General features: G+C 35.7%; 1 long non-coding RNA gene and 1 pseudogene across 1 annotated transcript in view; both read left to right on the top strand.

The window, feature by feature from the left end:
* Window positions 1-15,953, top strand: part of LOC118528435 (uncharacterized) — a 1,879,419-nt gene that overhangs the window by 699,242 nt on the left and 1,164,224 nt on the right. The window lies entirely within an intron of this gene.
* Window positions 9,879-10,540, top strand: LOC118528440 (small ribosomal subunit protein uS10 pseudogene; annotated as a pseudogene).

Genomic DNA, 15,953 nt, shown 5'->3' with positions numbered 1-15,953 from the left:
CTCTTTCGTCTTCTGCTGTCTTTGCATTTAGCCACAGCAGAAGAACAAATCCGTTACATTTCTGGTTTCCCACACGGAATTGGGAGACTACAGTGAAAAACAATCTGTCCCATAGCTGGGACTCCTCCTTTGGCAATTAAAGCAAGCTTCTCTCCACCTGACCATCTTTACCTGCCCATTGTGTTTGTGTTAATATATCTTTCTTGTTCCAAGTGGCCAGTTAGTAACATCCTAATGTAACATACTTCAAATTGAAATGTATAGAGATCTCGATTTTTTACTGGGCACTATTCTATAAAGCTTTAATTTGGAAAATTTCAAACATTTGAACAGCCGACAACATAGAATAATGAATACTACCTCCCAGACCCAGTAACTGTTAAGATGCTGTCACTCTTGCTATTCTTAGGGGCTCCTTACCCTAGCCCTATTTTGCCAAACCTTTTTTTTTTTTTTTTAAAGATTTTATTTATTTATTTGACAGAGAGAGAGACAGCAAGAGCAGGAACACAAGCAGGGGGAGTGGGAGAGGGAGAAGCAGGCTTCCTGCTGAGCAGGGAGCCCGATGTGGGACTCGATCCCAGGACCCTGGGATCATGACCTGAGCCGAAGGCAGACGCTTAACACCTGAGCCACCCAGGCGCCCTTGCCAAACCCTTTTAAAGTAAGTCCTGGCCATCTTGTCTGTTTACTCCTACATATGTCAGTGTAAATCCTTAAAAAAAAAAAAAGTTCCACTTAACTAAATTTATAGGATACCCTAATATCTGCTAATACATAGCTCACATTCAGTTTCCCCAGTTGTCTTAAAATTATCTTTTTAGAGCTGGTCTGTTTGCATCATGATCCCAATAAGGTTCACACATTACATTTGATTTTTATGTTTCTTAAGTACTTTTAATCTGGAGAACTGTCCCCTCTCTCCTTTTCTCTCATGCCATGGACTTGTCAAAGAAACCAGGTCTGTTACTCTATCAAATTTCACACATTTCAGATTTGTGTTTGTTTCCTGACAGTGTTATTTAACTCATTTCTCTCTCATTTCTTATAAACTGGAAAACAGCTCCATTGTGTAGATTGAACCTAAGGTCAACTTTTTTGTCAGTAATACTTTTCTTTGCATTTTGAAAATTGAAGAATGTTTAGTCAGGAATGGTATCTGTCATCTTAGAATCAAATTCACAAATACCAATGGGTAATATTTACATGTGCTTATGGTCACCAGTTCCTGTGGTAATACCATCTTTATAATTATGAGAAATGAAAAAAGTACGTGTGTATGTGGGCGCCTGGGTGGCTCAGTTGGTTAAGTGACTGCCTTCGGCTCAGGTCATGATCCTGGAGTCCTGGGATCAAGTTCCGCATCGGGCTCCCAGCTCAGCAGGGAGCCTGCTTCTCCCTCTGACCCTCTCCCCTCTCATGCTGTTTCTCACTCTCTCTCTCAAATAAGTAAATAAAATCATTTAAAAAAAAAAGTACATGTGTATGTATGTGTATAAAAATAAATAAAGTATTTCTCCTTTCTATCTTTGGAGGAATAAATTGGCTGTTAACTTTATCTGTGTTTGTAATTGAGAAAGAGATCAAAAAGTTTCCTCTCTCATATCATTCATTCATTCAACACCATATATTGAGTTTTTGATTTTGGACAGGGTCTCTGGTTAGTGCTAAATATAAAACAAACAAACAGAAAAACATGATTTGATCCTTAGCCACAAGGAATTTGCAGTCATATAATAAAGAAACTCATTAGTATAGAATTTATTCCTAGGGTGCTATACCAGTTGGATTATATACCAACTGTGATCCATGAAACAGTACTTAAAAAAAAAAAAGACATTTCTGACATAGTTTATTACAGTTCTAACAGTATATTTGTTGTGTAAACATGATACTAAAACAGTAGAAAAGTGAAAAATTAAACCAACCTTCTGGTCTACATTGTATGAAAAATATCTATAGTAAGTGTATCTAGTAAATGTATTAGTAAATATTTGTTGAATATATTACTGAATGAGTTAAATTGATTGTTGTTTTTTAATTGTGCTGTAGTACATAGATATAAGAAAATCTCAGGAATATAGTCTAAAATGTACCAATTACTAAACTTTGTTTTACATTTGCATAAAATTAACCTAAATCAGATGATTCAATTTAAGAACTGAATATTAATTATGGAAAGTAGTATCCAGATAGGTATTATAGGAGTTTAAATATTAAAGAAAATCCTTAAACTCAATGAATTTTTGAGTAGCTCAAAATAAGCCAAGTACATAGAGAACTATGTAGCATTCCGTAATTTCCCAACTTCTCACATAAGCTAAAATATGGAAAATATATGTTAAATATCATAACCTACATGAAACGTAAACTACTTTTTATTGTAATACAAGCAGGAAGAAATGACAACCATTTAGAATAAGAAAAACTTCCAAGAAAGATTTTGAAGCATAGATTCTTTGAAAAATAGATGCAACTTCAGTGGGGTAAATATTCTAATATATTCAAGTATTCATGGGTTTCTCAGGAAATACCAGAAGTCTTAATTTTACCAGAACATGGGGATCATAAAGGTAAGTCCTAAATAATGAGATTTTAATTATCATTTGAGATCTTTTTTTGAAGGGCCCTAAATGCCCTTAGATGTAGACAGTATAGGGCCATAAAAGATTTCCAAAAAGGAGGATAGTTGTGTTCGAATCAGTAATTTTAGTGAACTTCTCTGGAAGTGGTTAAAAATGAAAAAAACAAACTATATCTGTCTATCTATCTATCTATCTATCTATCTATCTATCTAGGATAGACCAAGACCCTAGGTTGTTTGGGGGAGAGGGGAGCGCCTGGTTGGCTCAGTTGGTTAAGTGTCCAACTCTTGATCTCAGCAGCTCAGGTCTTGATCTCAGGTTTGTGAGTTTAAGCCCCACATTAGGCTCCACTCTGGGCGTGGAGCTTACATTAAAAAGTTAGCCTGGTGATGGGTATTAAGGAGGGCACGTTCTGCATGGAGCACTGGGTGTTATACGTAAACAATGAATCATGGAACACTACATCAAAAACTAATGATGTAATGTATGGTGATTAACACAACATAATAAAAAAATAAATTAAAAAAAAAAAAGAACAAGAAAAGTAAAAGACCCTAGGTAGGGGGTTGTTATAACTGGTTGCACAACTCTTGGTCATTTCTCAGAATAATTCAGTACAGGATTTGCAAACTAATACTTACAGTGTTCCAATGGCTCATGGGCAATGTTGTTAATAAACCATCACCTGCACCTGTGGGATACCTTTTAGCACCAGTCATCTTTACAGCCTTGACCTGAGCCCATGATTTTGCACACAATGTCTACATCCAGATTGACCATATGTGATGGTCAGCTAACTTACTACACAAGTCCCCCATCCAAGGAAACAAGTAGCTGAAATGTGGCCCACAGTACACTCACTTGAGTCTTGGTCCCCTCACCCTTGGCACAGGCCCATGACCATCTGTTAGAAGGAAAACCTTGTGTGAATCTCTACACATTACTCCAGTGCTGGGGGCCTTATTAAATGTTATTTATCTGTTCACACTATATTGCGTCACCATCATGATGGTTAAAGATTAAACAAACAAAAATATGTTCCCTGCTCTTTTGCAATCCATAGGCTCCTAGTTTGGATCCCTGATTGAAAGGCTACAACCTAGGAAATGTTGTATGAGGCACGGAAATCAAGAAATTTGTAGAGAAGCTGCTTAGAAAGTGAGTAAGAGTGCATTTTGAAACATGTTAATAGAGAGGAAAGGTGGAAATGGCAAATAGGCCATTGCAAATGTATTAAAAGCTCAGGAAGGGAGATTAAAAAAAAAAAAAAAAACTAGGGAAATATAGTTAAGTGTCGTAAGTATGGTGATCAGAGTTGTAACTACAGATAAGAGAATAAAAACAACCAGGGGGAAAGCATATATGGGAGAGAATATAAACTGTGTAACTTTGGCTGTTTACTAATACATAGTTGAGAAAAAGCAGAAATACTAGGAATGTGTGAGAGAACATGCAAATATTCAAAATCATGGTTTCTGGTCAGGCTATTAAATGTTCATCACTATTTTCACACATCTTGATTTAAATTTCCTACAATGTGATTGCATTTTTAAAAAGTTACCAGGCCTTGAGAGAGAAGAGAAAATCACAATAACAAGGTATTACATTTTTACACATTTTCAAATCTACACACTGAAAATCTTATTTGGCTACAGACTATAACATATATCTTAATCCAATCTTTGGCTTAAACTCAGACTGTTTCTTTAGCATGCTTAGAAGTAAACTTTTAAAAATGCAAAAGTTATCTTCATAACTTCTCTCCTTCATTTTTTTTCAAAATATATTTATTTTAAAAATTTTGCAAGATTTTGTTAAAATTGTATGTAGACAATTTTAAACCTTGAAATATATTTTTAATCAGTTTAAACCATGGAGAATCAACATTCTGGGTTTGGTTACTGCTACTTGCAGCATTATTTGTTACACCAGGATTTATGGGTGATAGGGAGGTAAGATTGCTAAAGAAAAAAAAAAGAGAGAAAGATTTTAGTTAACTATTTACCATTTGCTGATACCCCAATTTTTCTTTTCTTTTTTTTTAAGACTTTATTTTTTTAGAACAGTTTTAGATTCACAACAAAATTGAGAGGAAGGTATAGATATTTACCACCTTCTCCCACCTTCTCCCGCACATGCCCAGCACCCCATGCCCATAATATCAAGGCCCTCTGTGAAAGGGCCACATCTGTGACAATTGATGTACCTATATTGACACATTGTTATCACCCAGAGTTTAGAGTTTGTATTAGGGTTCACTCTTGGTGTTTAACATTGTATGAGTTTGGACAAATTCATAATGACATGTCTCCATCACAATGGTACCATATGGACTAGTTTCATTGCCCTAAAAATCCTTCGTATTCTACCTGTTCATTCCTCTTCTTCCCCTCAACCTCTGGCAACCACTGATAGTGTTACCATCTCCTAGTTTTGCCCAATCCACAGTGTCATATAGTTGGAATCGTACAGTATGTAGCATTTCAGGTTGGCTTCTTTCACTTAGTAATATGCATTTAAGCTTGATAATGTGTTCCTTTTTATTGCTAATAATATTCTATTGTCTGAGTATACCACAGTTTGTTTATCCATTCACCTTCTGAAGGCCATCTTAGTTGCTTCTGAATTTTGGCAGTTATGAACAACACTGCTATAAACATATGCATGCATGTTTTTGGGTGAATGCCAAGTAGTGTAATTGCTAGATTGTATGGTAAAAATATGTTCAGTTTTTGAAGGAAACCACCAAACTGTCTTCCACAGTAGCTGGATGATTTTGTATTTCTGCTAGCAATGAATGAGCATTCCTTTTGCTCCACATCTTCACCAGCATTTGGTGTCAGTATTTTGGACTTTGGCCATTCTAATAGGTATGGGGTAGTATACCTATGCATACCTATCACTACAATGTGGTAGTATCTCATTGTTTTCATTTGTATTTCCCTGATGACAAATGATGTAGAGAAGTTTTTCATATTATTTGCAATTTGTGTATCTTCTTTGGTGTGTTGTCTGTTGAGGTCATTGATCCATTTTTAAATTGGATTGTTTTTCTTATTGTTGAGTTTTAAGAGTACTTTATATATTTTGGATAAGAGTCCCTTATCCATTGTGTTATTTGCAAATATTTTCTCCCAGTCTGTGGCTTGTCTTCTCATTCTCTTGACATTATTTTTCACAGAGAAGTTTTTAATTTTAACGAAGTTCAGCTTATCCTTATTTCTTTTGTCAATCCTACTTTCTTATATCTAGAAAGTCATTCCCAAACTCAAGGTCATTTAGATTTTCTCCTAGGTTATCTTGTAGGAGTTTTAGAGTTTTGCATTTTACATTTAGGTCTATAATCCATTTCAAGTAACTTTTTGTGAGGGATGTAAAGTTCATTTGTTTTGCATATGGACATCCAGTTGTTCTAGCACCACTTGCTGAAAAGACTCTCTGTTCCTTTGTCAAAATCAGTTGACCACATTTGTGTGGTGTGTTTCTGGGCCTCCATTCTGTTCCATCCAAATATTTCTCAGACAACCAATCTTACTTTTCTGGTGGTAAATATTTGTCATAGTGTTTTGAGGATAGATAGAATTTAAGAGGGCAAATAGAATTCAACACAAGAACTGCACCTCAGTTGTGGAGAGTAGTATTAAGACAGGCATCACAGAAGTCTAAGGAGTGAAACATATAGTTCAATTTGTATGGTGGTAAATCAAGTGAGTTTTGATAAGTGAGGTGATACTGAAAGTGGAACTTAAATGATAAATAAAATTTGACATTCATTTCATTCATCCGTCAAAAATTTGCCAAACTCCTCCAAGAGCCAAATGTTGTTGAATTAATAGGCAAACCACTGCCAGTCAAATGACATAGTTCCTGTCCTCATAAAGCTTACATTCATGAACAAGAAGTAAACAATAAATAAGTTGTCTATAACATAATGTTAGGTATCGATAAGTGCTATGAAGAAAACACTACCCACTACTCACATAAAAAAATATATGGACATAATGGTATTTTAGAAAGGGTGATTGATCGGGAAGGTTCTCTGAGGAATTGATCCTGAAAGGAAAGAGGAAACATGCAAATGGGGAATGTGGATTCTAGGCAGAGAAGACAAGTGTAAAGGCCATGAGACAGGAATATGCTTAATTTTGAGGACCATCAAGGAGGTCAATAAACTACAGTGTAGTATATAAAGGAGGAAATAATAGGAATGTAATCAGAGATCACATAAGATCTTGTCAGAGAAAACTATTAGTAAGGGGTGGTTTTAGCAGATGGGCTAAGGTGTAGAAAGACTCATCCATGGGAATAAAAATAGGATGTTTGGAAAATCTCCAGCAATTCATTATCACTTGCATTTTACAAATGGGAAAGGATTAAGAAATAGCAGTGGGTAGATTTTAAGCAGCTTTAGAGGGGGAGCCATGCAAGGAGTTTGGGTTGGAGTAGGATGTGTCATATGTGAGTTTCAGCAGGATCACTGTGAGCGGAATGGAGAATCGGTTGGAGAGGGGTAAGATTGGAGGCCAGGAACCAGCTAGGAGATCATTAGAGCAAAATAAACAAATGAGCAGAATTGGAACAGAAGGGTAATCTTCTGGTCAACAAAAGCACATTTTAAGGTTCTAAAGAGCAAAACAAACAAACAAACAAAAACCATGAATCCTTTAGTATCAGTGCCTTGCATACAAAAAGTGCCCAATATATACTTGAAGAAATTGGTTGGTTTAATTTGAAAGTTGTACTATATAAAAATAAAGATGGAGAAACCCTTACATATTCACAAAGAAAAAACGCAGTCCTCGGAAAAATAGTAGTGGTTAGACTACAAACATGGATGCAAATATTCTAAAACAATGGGGAAGAGTACACTAGGCAAGAGTTCTATCAAAATTAGCTTAACTTGACAGTAAATGAATATAATGAAATTTTTATTGTCCTGAAACAGAATAATTCTGACACTTAGTGGTCAGTGTTGTTCAAGGTAATAGGGGAAATAAAGTTTTGATTAGTTGGATCAACTATAATGATAATTAAGACTTTGGAAGAAACCCTGCTGGTCATTGCAATCCATCAAATAATTCTACATAACTTGATGACTTTATCCAAGGCCTTTTCCATCCCTTCAGGCACAGTAAAAACCATTTGGAAACATTTCATGGAAGAGTAACACAAACAATTAAGGTGTAATATGGCTAAATGACAGTTTAAAAATACTTAAAAGTCTTAATTGAAATGAGAACACTTCTAGGACTGGCTTGAGGTGGTGGAAGGATTACTTAGATTAATGTGAGTAAAACAAGAGATAATGGCATGAAATTAAGTAAATCATGCTGACCCTAGAGTTTGTGGATCATCAAACATACAAATGGCAGTATTAAAATCACTATTTCTTTGGAGGGTTTAAGTATAATGATATACTACTGAATGTTTCAGGGAGAAAATCCATTAGAATATACAATAATGGGCATATTCAAACTTTTCAAATTATCCCTCTAAGTGATATCATATAGAAACAGTCATATTTTTGAAAGATATGGTTTCCTTTTGTAGTTCTTCGGTGAGACAAATTCAAGTTGAGTCATTTCGATGAGAGTTTAAAATGCTCAAGAAATCAGGTATTGCCAATAACCTAGAGTCAAAGTGATGCCTCACATCATCTGGTTGAAAAGAAAGAAATCAAAGCAAAACAAGTGACTGAACAGATGGAAAAATAATGAAATGAACATTTACATTTAGGGTTTCTAGTGTTTCTCATTAACTTTGTCCAGTCTCTTATTTTGCTCAGAGAATGGTACGTGTTGACTAAATGAATAGATGTCAAAAAGAGGGGGAAATAATTTAGTCTGAAATAGTTCTCTGTAGAAGGCAATTAGAAACAGTTATGGGTGAATTCATTATAAGTAGAGCCATTAACATTTGGGCATTAACAAAAATGTCGTATAGGTGTCCATGTTATACAAATATATATAATTTATTTATAAATAAAGAGGCACATAAATACTTATACTGGAGTTGGCTGTAGACTTATATGGTAAAGAGTTAACTCTCATCAAACCTTCATTACTCTCCCCACATCCCCTGTTTTACAAAAGGCTCAGCAGCGAAACCTCTACTATCGATGGGGAATACAAAACAAAATATAAACTTCTCTAAATTGATTTATAACTAGTCCAGCAGGAATGTTAATATCTCAGAGCATAGCTCTGCACATTTCGCAGTGAGGTTTCTGACATCTTCATTCCAACCACAGCAAAATCAGTAAGTTTTCTTCCCCTTCCTCAAATGCTTGCTATTTTCAAACTCCTTACAGAGATAGTGAGATGCCAAATTCTGTTTATCCCATCCTGAAATATAATCAGATTAAAAAAAATTGAGGAATATCTAAAGAATAACAGGAAAAGTAAAGATAATGATTAAACATAGAAAAAAAGAATATATATAATAGATAGACTCCAGAGGAAAGAAAAATAATAAAAAAGAACAGAAGATAAAGATAATTTGAATAAAGAATGAAAAAAGAATATATATTTATATTATATATATTTATATATATATATATAGACTCAAGAGGAAAGAAAAATGATAAAAAAGAACAAAAGATAAAGATAATATGCGTCAAAAACTCTGAAGGATGCGATTTTACCCTACTTGCCTTGACTAGTCTGCCATGATTCTGTGGATGCTGAAAGGGACATGAGACTTATGGGCCAGAAATAAAGGCCTGTTTATTCCTCACAGCAATAGCTATGGACAGAATATTGACATTTTTCTACCCATTTCTTAAGTCCCTATCCCCAGAGGTTGATACTTACAGGGCCAAGTGATACCTGCCCCCAAAATGGGTTGAGTTACAGGAGAGAAACTCTGATCTTAGGAAACCTTTATAATGGGCAATAAGCCTGCCTGACATTTTCAACAGAGTGAGTCAACATTATCTTCACTATATTGGATAATAAACAAACCTTTTTTTTTTTTCCCAAAGGGAGACTTTATCTTCCAAAACTTTTTTTTTTTTTTTTAAACGTTCTTGAGAAGATAATATGGACTGAAGGAAGCCTGTGCCTCAGCTTACAAGATAGGCAGAAATGTGAGACTCTTTAAGAACGTCTCCGAACACTATGCAACCAAAGAAAAATTTGGTAGGTCAGTGTAAGCACGGACTAAGAAAGGATGCTATGAAGAGGAAGAGGAGGTGACGGCTACAGTGGAGCTTTGGACTCTAGGTCCTGCTCCTCACTTACTGCTTTTCGCTCTCAGTGAGGAACAAGTCCATTAGGAAAATTCGCTGCAGCCATGGCTTTTAAAGACTCCAGGAAGATACCCATGGGACCAGAGGTGGCGATTCACTGAATTAGAATTACTCTAACCAGCCCCAGTGTAAAATCTTTGGAGAAGGTATGTGCTGACTCCATCAGAAGCATAAAGGAAGGGGTGCCTGGGTGGCTTAGTCGGTTACGCATCTGCCTTCAGCTCAGGTCATGATCCCGGAGACCCGCATCAGGCTCCCGGCCCAGTGAGGAGTCTGCTTCTCCCTCTCCCTCTGCTCCTTCCTCCATTTGTGCATGCTTTCTCTCTCTCTCTCAAATAAACAGATAAATGAGTAAATAGAAAATCTTAAAAAAAAAAAAAAAAGCATAAAGGAAAAGAATCTCAAAGTGAAAGGACCAGTTCAGATGCCTACCAAGACTCTGAGAATCACTAGAAGACAAACTCCTTGTGGTGAAGGTTCTAAGACCTGGGATTGTTTCCAGATGCTCTACAAGCAACATGTTGATTTGCACAGTCCTTCTGAGATTAAGCAGATTACTTCCATCAGCATTGAGCCAGGAGTTGAGGTTGAAGTCACTGTTGCAGATGCTTTCAAATCAACCTTTTTAATAAATTATCAGTTGTTTAAAAAAAGAAAGGGGGCTATGAAAAGTGGACAGAGAAGAAGAAAATTTTTTAGAACGTAAAAATATGATTGAATTCTTTTTTAAAAAATGTAAAAGGGATGGAAAATAAAACTGGGAGAGTTTGCCAGAATGTAGAATATTTTTTAAAGCAACTTAAATATTAAACCATAAGAAATATGAGGATCAATCCAGTGAATTAAACCTTCAATGTATATAAGTTCCAGAAGGAAATGACAGAGATAGCAAAAGTACAAAAATTATCAAAGAAATAATACAAGAAAACTTTCCCAGAGCTAAAGATGTCTTAAATCCTCTTGCCAAATAGAATTAAACAAACCAACCAACCAACAAACAAAAAAACACCTCCCTGGCTGAAATGTGTAAAAGCACAAGTTAAGAACAATTAAGATGACGTGTGGAATATAAGAATACAACAAAGCACCTGTAAATTTCAGGAAGAAGAAAAGCTATTCAAATAGTCATGGTCCAAACTTGAAGTACTTAAGATCAAATTTGAAAAGGAAGTTACTGGGTTTAAGAAAATATAAAATGGATATCAAACCTGAATGAAAATCTGACATAATAGAAACATAATGTTTCTTATCTTAACAAGAAAAATACAATTTTATACTTTTGAAAATAATGTATACATAATAAATACACCAATTAGTAAAACCATGCTAGTAATTGATAGTCCAAAAATGAGGGAACGTTTATTTTGAGTGACTTCTAGAGAATCCATTGGAACCTTCTTCTTAGACTGGCTGAAAGGCCATGACTATTTTATCCTAGAAAAGGACATGTCACCCTAACACCTTGTAGTGAACGATATTCTCATAGTCAAAATGGTATAAATGCTGCTAAGTGATTTTCAATAATTTGAATTAATTTGTAAACAAATAATGTAACTATATGGTACAAAACCATGTGGATGTTTTCAGCTATTACAATGTAAAATTATGTGCAGCTGAAACATGCTGCTGGGAGGAGAGGTGGAAGGAAAGTCAGGATCCCTAATTTCATCTTGCACCGTCTTAGCTTGATTACTTAACACAGAGTTTTAAGAGAGTGAGAGAGAGCATGAGAGAGAGAGTACGAGCAGGAGGGAGTGGCAGGCAGAGGGAGAAGCAGGCTCCCTGCTCAGGACTCCATCCCAGGACCCTGGGATCCTGACCACAGCCAAAGGCAGACACCCAACCAACTGAGCCACCCAGGCACCCCTGAATTTTAAGTATATCATGAAAAGTTCAACAGTAAACACTAAAGGAGTTAAAAATAGCAACATAAAATGAGTGGGCAGTAGGGCAGAAGAGAAAGAAATCAGCTAATTCTCACCTATCATAGCAGAAATAGATATATGGAGATATATATACACACATACATACACACAGTGATTAATATTAATGAATCAAGAAATTATCCAGAGATACTGAAGTAACTATCAGAGGAAATAGAAGCAAAAACAGTTAAAAGTAGTTGCCTCTGGGAAGCAGCACTGGGGATGGGTAAGGATGCAGCTGGGACCATTATTTTTTATTATACTTCTGTACTATTATTATTAAAATTCCTATGTGTAACAATATATTAGCATTATAAAATTATTCATTCTATATAAAATTTTTTAAAAGGCAGGCAATCTTAATTATAGCATTTCCCTTATGTGTTGGAATGAGGTCATGCCTTAAAAATCAGAATCCTAAAAACCTAGAAATGTTTAAAACTATATATTTTAATTTAAATATCATTTTACTGGTTTAAAAAAAATACTTTACTTAAAAGAGTGGATGTGTAGCTCATAATATGTGAACTGTTATACTCTGAGTCATCTAATACATTTCTTAAATAGTAATAATAATTTAGAATTTATTTTCTGAAATGAACTTTTGGCTCATACGCTTTTCTCTACTAGTAAGTAATAAGATGTTTTTACTTAACCTTTTAACAGATATAATTTTATAAGTATTTACTGAGAACATAAGCCTGATTTTACATTTCTACATCGCCTTCCAAGAATACATGCTTATCTTTCTTTTTTTTTTTTTTGAAACTTTATTTCCGCCTACTAGTTTCAGCAAGTTTTATAATGGGGATGTTCAGACTAATCCAAAGGGCAATTTACACTTAACCTTTTTGAATGGAATTCCCTAAGCAGGATGTCTCAGCAGCTCATTTACAATTCTTACTATAGACAACAGACTACAGCTTGTCTCCAGGATTGGCTTTATGAATTGTAACCACAGGAGTAGACAGTAAAGGTTTTGCATTCGTTGCATCTTGGCTAAGGGAGTATACCTCAAGCAGCTTTCCCTGGAGTCCAGTCAAATAGAATCAGGGGTGAGGAAATTACTGACCTTTTTCTACTGAGCTGCCATGAACCTCATGCAAAGAGGCCCTTTGCTGAGGAAGAGGAAAAAAATGACTTGAGTGTCTTTCCCTGATCTATAAAGAAGTCTCTGTCTCTGTCGATTTTTCTTGTGCTTGAGCTCTCGCACTCTCTGTCTGTCTCTGTCTCTCTCTCCCCCTTGGCTCTCTCTCTATGTATATATCATTGATTGAACATATTGGGGATAACACGAAGTCAGTATTCTTGAAAAATCCTGGTGTGACCGATAGAACGGTTGGGGCACTAGTCTATAGCATTTACATAGCATCCCCCCAAATCCTATTGCGGGAGCAATGTTGCCTATTTCTCAGAGGACTTACTTACTACTTGGACTAAAAATGAACTAGAGGAAAGCAAATGAATCTATGAGATCTTGAGGTAATTACAGCAAACATTTAATGGAATAAAGGATAAATGCAGCTGGGCATAGTCCTTGGAACCACAGTAAAACAAATGTTAATAAAACATGATACTTTGAGGCATTAGGCCATTAATTCCAATGGATGATTAATGGAGGATGTTTTTTAGTGTCAACATTAAAATTTGATCTTCATTTTTAGCATCTTCAGAAATAAAAAGCTGAGGCATAGACCTTCTTTATCAGAGAAATATTTCATTTGAGAAATGCTTTTACCTATTCTATGCAATTTCTTAAAACTCTTCTCTAAACTGTGAACATTTAATATTCCATAATTCCAAATAAGAATACTGAGGTCAGACTAGAATCTTAAACACTATATAGAGATTTTACCTGTTCATTTTTTTGAAGAAAAGTTACCAGTAGTCCTACTATTATCTATATATCTATCTATGTATATATATCTACACATACACACACATGTATGTTTGATTTCACACCCAGCTTGAATTTTAAAGACATTTTTCTCAATCTGACTTTCAAATTCTAGGAAACTTGGGGTAAGATAACAATTTTCAAATGAAAATATCATAGAAAAAGCTAATGTGTGTGAATATGCATCACAGAGTCATTGATTTATAGTAGGTACTTACTAAACATTATTTTCAAATTTCAGTTAAGAGGAAGAAATTTTCATTTCAGGGCTTGGGTTAACTAAGGAGATGGTTTGTGCAGGTTTAGACTGATTTCTTGAAGTAGGTGGAGTGAATATTAATCTTTTCCAGACATGGGTATCACTAAAAGAAGGTATGGAGAATGATAGAAATACAATTTTTCTCAGAAAAGTACTTTAATTCTATGCTCTCCCATGCCTATGAAAATAATCTCTCACTTAGTCATTGATAGCCCCCACCCACATATGAAGAGAATCAAGAACTATTCACATATATTACCTTGACTACCATAAAAAAAAAAAAAAATGGAGTGTTCTGCTATTAGCATGAGTAACCTAATTTTTCTGTAATCAACCAAAAAAAGAAAAAAAAAAAAAAAACTTCACCCTCAGAATTAACTGAAAGATTTTCATTTCACTTCCTAACAAAACGATGCCAAGCTAATAGCCAAAATCCCCAGAGAGCTGTATACCGGCCAGCTTCTCGGTTCAAAAATAATAGCATTATAATTAAAACACTAGTTTTGGGGCACCTCTTGGACTCTTGATTTCGGCTCAGGTCATGATCACAGGGTTCTGAGATCGAGCCCCACATCGGGCTCTGCACTCAGTGGGGAGTCTGTTTCTCCCTCTGTCCCTCCCTCTGCTAGTGCTCTCTCTCTCTCTCAAATAAATAAATAAAATCTTTAAAAACAAACAAACAACCAAACAAGGACAAACACCAGTTTCTACTTCCCACATAGTATCTGATGATCCATACTTCGGTGTATGCAGGAAGATAGCCCTTCAAGATACCAGAATCTCTCTTTTCTATCTATGTATCTGCCTAAAACCAACAGAGGGAAACCCTTCATCAAGTTCTTTTTGAAATGTTAAGAGTCAGGAAACTATTCTAAGTTAAGAAAACCACATTGGGTAATTTGTGCCTCAGAAGAAAGCTTCCCAGGATGAGTGAATAGGAAAAGCAGACTTAGTTGAAACAGGTCTCTCAGAAACTTTTTTCTTATATTTAACTGTGTCACATAAAGCTGCTTCAGAACCCATGACTACATCCTTTTTACCTCTCTAGAAGACACATTCCACAATCTAATTGCTGCTTCTAACAGAAGGCATCCCTTTAAAGTCACTTGTAAGTAATAATCACATCTGTTCTTAGTTCTGATCAGTTGAATTTGAACACTGTGTTATTTTCTGCCTTCTCATGAAGCTAAACCATCCACTGTGCCTTCTTGTCCAAAAAGCTACTCGAAGTAACGCAGAGATCATGAATTTACTGAGTTTATTGAAACATCCAGTTTTACATAGGGAAACTCCTATTCATTCTCCAGAATAGCCAAGGCCAAAAAACGATGGCATGATTCAGCCCTTGGGACTGGGCAGTTGTCCAGGTGTGAGCGTTGCCGAAGCCTTTTTAAAAATCCTCTTTTAAATTCAATTTTAATGGAACAAACTGCTAGAGAAGTGCCAAGAAAATTGTTTCTTAACATTTGCCTGCAGGATCGTGACCCCTAATGTCTTTACCAGGCTGATAACTTCTGGGCAGCGGAATAAGCCTGCATTCATGAAATCTCTTAGCAGATGCACTGCTGGAGGGGAGGGACAGTGATGTCATTTGAGAACTGCCACCGATGAATGCCGTTAGCTTGTGAATTATTCCAAGTCCATTATGACACCTTTGTTAACTAATGTGCTTCACCAGCAAAGGTAACAGTTGCATTTTGAATAGATTTGGGCAGACAGAAAAAACAAGCTGCTACGCACCCCAATTTCCTGTTATACTATTCATACAATTTGTTTCGCGCTCTCTCTCTGGGAAATCCGTCTCTGTCAGTGTAAGTTACCATATCTCATTCATTTGCTTTTTGTTTCCCCTCATTAAGCTACAGAGATTTCATACTCTGGCTCCCCACCTCCCCCATTTCTTTTTATTTTTATTTCTTTTTATTTTTTTTTAAAGATTTTATTTATTTATTTGAGAGAGAGAGAATGAGAGACAGAGAGCATGAGAGGGAGGAGGGTCAGAGGGAGAAGCAGACTCCCTGCCGAGCAGGGAGCCCGA

Source organism: Halichoerus grypus, chromosome 3, assembly GCF_964656455.1.
Source record: "Halichoerus grypus chromosome 3, mHalGry1.hap1.1, whole genome shotgun sequence".
NCBI lineage: Eukaryota > Metazoa > Chordata > Mammalia > Carnivora > Phocidae > Halichoerus > Halichoerus grypus.
The sequence above is the reverse complement of the archived record's forward strand: the minus strand, read 5'-3'. Positions and strand labels throughout refer to the sequence as shown.